Below are 7,190 nucleotides of genomic sequence, written 5' to 3' on the forward strand. Positions count from 1 at the left end.
TTGCAATCATTTTATAAATCTCTCTATTTTTTTTTCAACCTTGGCTTTAAAAACCTTGAAAACTTCAAAAACTTGATCCTTAGATGTTATTGGATACAACCAACACTTTTTAGAATAATCATCTAGAAAAGTGACAAAATAAGAAGCTCCACCAATAGATTTAACATTAACATGACCACAAACATCAGAATAAATCAATTCTAATGCTTTACTTTTTCTATGAGATTCATTTCCTTTAAAACTAACTCTACGTTGTTTACTCATGCACAACAATCACAAAAATCAAGAAAATAATGCTTATAAATAGGAATAAGATTTTGAGTTTGCAATACCTTCATACCATGCTTACTGAGATGACCCAAACGACTATGTTAAATCTACATATCCTTGTGCCTATTAGCTGTAGGAACGATGTTCTTTGTAGCATCATTCCTTTGAGGGTGCCATGAAGAGCATAAAGACTCTCATCTTTTTTCCCTTTCAACATTGTTATACAACCTCTTGAAATATTCTATGACCCATTTCTAAAAGTTATTATGAAACCAAAGTCATCTAACTTCCCGGCTGAAATGAGATTTTCTTCAACTCAAGAACATGCCTCACATTTCTCAATATGTGCTTTTTTCTATTTGATTTCTTGATAACAACATTTCCAAGACCTTAGATTTTGCGAGCTCGATCATCACCAAGATAAACCAAACCACCATCCACATCTGTGTAGAATGAAAATATGACCTTCTTGGGAAAACATGAAATGAAACACCAGAGTCTAAAACATAAGTATCTGCAATGGACAATGTTGTGCATGGAACACTAAAAGTGACTCAATCTTCACCATCTGAAACTGGACCTACTTCGGCATGGCTATCATTTCCCTTTGCCTTTTACTTATTCTTCATAGCATAACAATTTTTCCTTGTGTGACCAAGTTTCTTGCAATATCAGCAAGTAACCTTCTTATCTTGTGACTTGGACCTACCTCTGCTATGCTTTTTACCCTTATCAAATCCATAGGGTTGGTCTCTATATTGTGTTCTTCCTCTATCTCCTGCTGCTAATGCTTGATTTGATTCAGCAAGCATTTGTATGGATGCCTTTTTAGTCTCTTCATTTAACAATGAAGCTACAACATCTTTTAAATTAAACTTGTTACCCATTGTATTAGTCACAGTAGTAACCAAGGTATCCCAACTAACAGGTAAAGAACTCAGCAAATGCAAACATAAAACTTCTTCATCCAAATTCACTTTCGAATACCTTAATTATGCAAAAATTGAATTAAATTCACTCGCATACAATCTAATTGTAGTACTTTCTTTTATTTTCAAAAGAAATAATTTTTTTATCGCATGCATTTTATTTGCTCTAGAGAGTTGCTCAAAAGACTGCTCTAAAGATTGCCAAAACTCTATAGATGTTTTACATTAACAAACAAACATGGCCTCCTTACCTCGAAGTCGCCAATCCAATTCTTTTTTAACAAGATAATCTTCTATCATCATTTTCCATAATGGCCAATTACTTTTATTTAATTTTTCAAATTCCATTGCCCTTTCCATTTTCAGGAAAAATACAGTAAATAACCACAATAGCAAACAACCCTTTCTTCATAAACACAATGAAGAACAAACCTTAGGCTTTGATACCAGTTGTTGGAATCGATTGGTAAAATATTAGCAAAGATCTATAACATTCACAGCTATTGTGCATTCATATCAATATAAACAAGCAATGGAAACTACACAATATCAAAGCAAGAACATGAAATGAAAAATTCAGCAAAATTTAATCCACAAAGCACAAAGATTTAATGTGGTTTGGTCACAAATCGTAAACTACATCCAGGGAGAATGACGCGAGACTTTACTTACTAATTTGGGAAGATTACAAGGTAAAATCAAGTTCAAAATATCAATTTTCAGTAGTCCTTTCTCACTCTAAATAGAGCCCAAAAATACGGCACCAAGAAATGAGTTCTCTTTAACGCTTTTTTTCACTAAAACATGGCACATAACAAACCCACAATGGAGTACAAGCCTTTCTTCACTTTCTCTCTCTAAAACAGAGCACGCTAAGCCCTCAAGAGAAAACCCAATTGGAGCTTAATCTCTCTATTTTTTACTCTCTTTCTCTCTCTAAACAAAAGGGGTTTAATCCCTTTAAAAAGGTAAAGTTCCTACAATACCACAACTATTGGATTAGATGAAATCCAATGGCCCAAAATAAAAGAGAGAAAAGTCAAATAAAACTCCCACATGTGTGATTTATTTTCACACATGTAACAAAACGTTCAAGAGCTCATGGTGCCAAGTTTACGGCCATGTGGCTTAGCTATGCACCATAGTGTTGACATATGATGAGAAATCTCATAACAAAGGCTAAATTCACTCTAAAGTAATGGGAAGCCAAGTATCTAGGATCTACACTTTCATGGATAGAAGGACTTTTTCAAAATCAAAGAGCTTAGAAGAGCATGAGCAGCAAAGACGTTATATGCTAAGTTGAGCAAGAGTGAGTTTTGGCTTCCTAGTGTGGCCTTCCTCAAACACATTATTTCTAAGGATGGGGTTGTGGTTGACCCTTCTAAGGTTGAAGCCATACTCGAGTGGGGGAGACCGACATATGTGATTGAGGACCGTAGTTTTCTGGGGTTAGCAGGATATTACAGGCGCTTCGTAGAAGGATTCTCGAAGATAGCACTACCTCTGACTAGTCTAATCCAAAAGAATGTGAAATTTGTATGGTGACTAACCACAACCTCGGTACTAACCTTACCCGAAGGAAATGAGGACTTTACAGTCTACACCGATGCCTCTCATAAAGGGCTCAGATGTATACTTATCTAGAGAGGGAAAGTCATTGCACATACCTCCAGACAGTTAAAGCCGTATAAACAGAATTGCCCAACCCATGATTTGGAACTTACGGCTGTAGTGTTCACCTTAAAAATCTGAAGACGCTACCTCCATAAGAGTCTCAAGTATCTATTCTCTTAAAAAGACTTGAACATGAGGGAAAGGAGATGGGTGGATCTATTGAACGATTATGATTATACCATTAATTACCACCCAGGCAAAACGAATGTGGTAGTAGATGCTTGGAGCAGAAAAACTATAATATCAGTGGCTCACCTAATGGTTCGAGAGATGAAATTATTGGAAGATGCAATAGAATGGCAGCCGGATCTACCCCTTGGTAATGAGGTAGATATGATGGTTTACATAAGAATGGAGCCCCAGCTTTTTCAACAGATCCGACTAGCACAAAAGAAGAATACAAATTCTAGAAGATATGAAGCTGGGAAAAGAGACGACCTCTCCATTAGCAGTGACGACTTGTTGAGGTTCAAAAATCGGGTCTGTATCCCAGATGATGAAGACATGAAGAGGGTAATTTTGGAGGAAGTTCACTGCTCCCGTTATGCTATACACCTGGGTAGTAATAATATGTATCAGGACCTGAAGAAAAACTTCTGGTGGAATGACATGAGAAGGGATGTGGGACTATTTGTTTCTAAATGCTTGACCTACCAACAAGTGAAGGCTAAACATCATAAACTTGCCAGATTGTTGTAACCGTTACCCATTGCTGGAATGGATATGGGAGCACATTCCTATCGATTTTGTCTTTGGATTGCCTGGAATAAGTTCTTGACATGGCAACATCTAGGTCGTTGTGGACCGACTGACCAAAACTACCCACTTCTTACCAATCCGCACGACCTATAGCTTGGACAAAATGGCCTAGTTGTACATCAAGGAGATATTGAAGTTACACGGAACACCAGTCAGCATCATGTCCGACAGGAACACTGGATTCACCTCTAGATTTTGGGCTAGTCTACAATCAGCCATTGGGACAAGACTTATCCTTAGCACTGCCTTTCACCCCCAGACCGATGGCTAGTCAGAGAGAACCATTCAGACCCTGGAAGATATGCTAAAAGCTTATGTCATTAACTTTAAGGGAAGCTGGGATGATCATTTTCCTTTGATAGAATTTGCTTATAACAATAGCTTCCATGCTAGTATTCAGATGGCGCCTTTCGAGGCCCTTTATGGAAGGAAGTACAGGTCACCTATCTGTTGGGATGAAATCGACGAAAGGAGATTATTGGGGCCAGAAATTGTTTAAGTGACCTTTGAGAAGATTGCTTTGATTCGAGAAATGCCAAGAACAGCTCAGAGTCGACAGAAGACTTACGCCGATAAACGGCGAAGAGATCTAGAGTTCGGGTGGGTGCTCGGGTTTTCTTGAAGGTGTCACCAACTAAGGGTGTCATGAGATTTGGTAAAAAAGGAAAGTTGAGCCCACGTTATATTGGATCATTTGAGATTCTAGAAAAATTTGGAAATGTGGCATACCGACTTGCCCTACCACTCGATTTGACTTATATCCACAACATCTTTCATATATCTCTATTGAGGAAGTATCAGCCCGACCCATCACATGTTTTGAATTATGAGTCGGTCTCGATCAGAGAAGACCTGACCTTCATCGAGCAACATGTTGAGATACTAGATAGAAGGGTACAGGTGTTACGTAATAAGGAGATCCCTCTGGTTCGAGTATTATGGCAATGTCATTCACGGGAAGAGTCAACCTGAGAATGAGAAGATGAGATTAAGGATAGATACCCCCATTTATTTGATGAATAAGATATGATTTTGAGGACAAAATCCTTTTTAAGGGGGGGATGATGTGAGGACCAAGGCTTTTTCAAAGCAAGAGTGTGCCGCCGAGCACGGCTGAGGGCGTGTGCCGCCAACCATGGCTGAGGGCGTGTGCCGCTGTGCGCCGTAGAGTATGAGAAGAAGCAGTCGTGCGTGTAAATGCTAGCAGTCGTGGGTGTCACATGTGTAGCGGCCGTGAGTGTTAGTAGATGAGGCAGCCGCCGCGAGTGTAAGTGAAGAACTTCAGCCAGCCGTCGTGTATGTCGCCTGTGTAGCCACCGCGAGTGTAAGTAGATGAGGCAGCCACCGTGAGTGTAATTGAAGAACTTCAGTCAGCCGACGTATGTTAAGAGGACTAAGAGCTGCCGCCGTAGATGTCACATGTGTAGCTGCCGCCAATGTAAGTAGATGAGGCAGCCGCCGCGAGTGTAAGTGAAGAACTTCAGCCAACCACCGTATGTGAAGAGGATCAAGAGCAGCCATCGTGGATGTCGCGTGTGTAGCCGCCGCGAATGTAAATAGATGAGGCAGCTACCACGAGTGTAAGTGAAGAGCTTCAGCCAGCCGCCGTGTGTGAAGAAGACCAAGAGTAGCCGCAGTGAGTGTTCTACGCCAGGGGAACCTCTTGACCTACCATTGCATGTGGGCCACTTGGATGCCACCAGATGCCACTTAGCTTTTGCATGAGTGCCACATGGCTTGTGCACGCTGCTCTATCTTCACTTTGCTTATAAGTACCCCTTCACACACCCCTCTCAAGAGTTTTCACATTCTCTCTCGTTCACCCACGTTTCTCCCCTTAGAGACTTAAAGCCTCAAGCTTGAGACCCTCCATTGGAAGCTTGGCTTTGAAGAAAAACTGTGTGGGGAAAGCTTGGAACTTCTTGGTGCAGGTAAGTAGATATGGCATCCATGGTTCCATGATTTGGTTGCTTATGTAGTATGAATCTAAGAAGGAACTTGTATGAAATTGTAAGAGTGAGATGGATGTATGTATTATGTTAGAAGGAGCCTGAATTTCCAGAATTGTAACTCTTAATTTCAAGATAAATGGAGCATTGTAGATATTTCTGTTAGTTATGAAAATTAGTGGAAAAGCACCCTCGTGATTCTAGTTTAATATAAAAAAGGTCTTTTATTAATGCCTATTTTGGTTTGAAAGATATCATTCATTCTTTGAAGTATGCCAAAATCTGGAAATGAAATTCTAGGAACTGTCCATGTTTTTGTGATGAACATTTCATCGACCAACATGTCCAAATGAACCCAAACCAGTTTTAAATGAAATATAGTTGCATTTACTCGAAAATGATTTTGATGGCAGGCCAACATTCTTTATGAATTGGAAATTATGCTACCTTTTCTATGGGTATGTCACTGTTGAAGTTGCAGGAAATTCCAGAACCTTACGCCTTTTTATAATGATCTATTGGGTGATCAAAATATCCCTGATTGAACCCAAACCAGTTTTAAATGAAAGATGGTTGTGTTTACTTCAAAAATAACTACAATGGCAGGATTCCTTATGGACTGGAAATTAGGTCCCTTTGGTTGCAAGAATTTTCAGAACCTTACAAATTTTCGTAATAATCTGTTGGTTAACCAAAATATCTCTGATTCAGCCCAAACTAGTTTTAAATGAAATATGAGAGAGTCTAGTTTTAAATTGATTTTAACCAAGACCAAATTCTCTGTGGACAGGGAGTTATGCATGCTTTTCTAGGGGACTGTGACACCGAAGTGCCTGTTCTTTTACAAATAATTAACTAAGTATGGTTAATGCTCACCAATTGGTGAATGCCCACGAATAATTGACTAAGTATGGTAGTAATAAGACATACTTAGGGTACGAACTGGAAAATGTATATAAATGCTCATGAATTATTGTATAAGGTATGGTTGTAATAAGACATGTTTATGAAATGGATAACGCTAATGAACTAGTGAATGCTCGTGAATGCTTGTGAATGCTTATGAACCACTGAATGTGCATGGTTGTAATAAGACATGCTTATGTGATATTAATATGCATAGTTGTAATAAGACATACCTATGTGATATGAATATGCATGGTTGTAATAAGACCTTCCAATGTGATATGAATGTGCATGGTTGTAATAAGACATGTCTATGTGATATGAATGTGCATGGTTGTAATAAGACATGCTTATGTGATTGAATGTGCATGATTGTAATAAGACATGCCTATGTGATATGAGTGCATGGCTATAATAAGACATGACTCTAATATAATGGCTGGCAGCTGCCTATTGGGTAGGGGTACCTACTGTATGAATGATGGTGCGGGCAACTGCGATCTTTCATTGACTCCCTATGATAGGACGAGAGTTAGGAAGTGAATGTGAATATTTGGGAGGGTCGCGCCGCTCAAATCTATGTGGGCACTACGCATTGGGCCATCAAGTGGTAGTGTAACGCTATATCACCTGAAGGGCATAAGGAGATGGTCATGTCTTGTAAGTCCTCAGCCTATCAAAAGCCCCAATGCGCGTTGGG

Source organism: Amborella trichopoda, chromosome 12 (assembly GCF_054954075.1).
Source record: "Amborella trichopoda isolate Santa Cruz 75 chromosome 12, AtrichopodaSantaCruz75HAP2 v2.0, whole genome shotgun sequence".
In the NCBI taxonomy this organism is placed as follows: domain Eukaryota; kingdom Viridiplantae; phylum Streptophyta; class Magnoliopsida; order Amborellales; family Amborellaceae; genus Amborella; species Amborella trichopoda.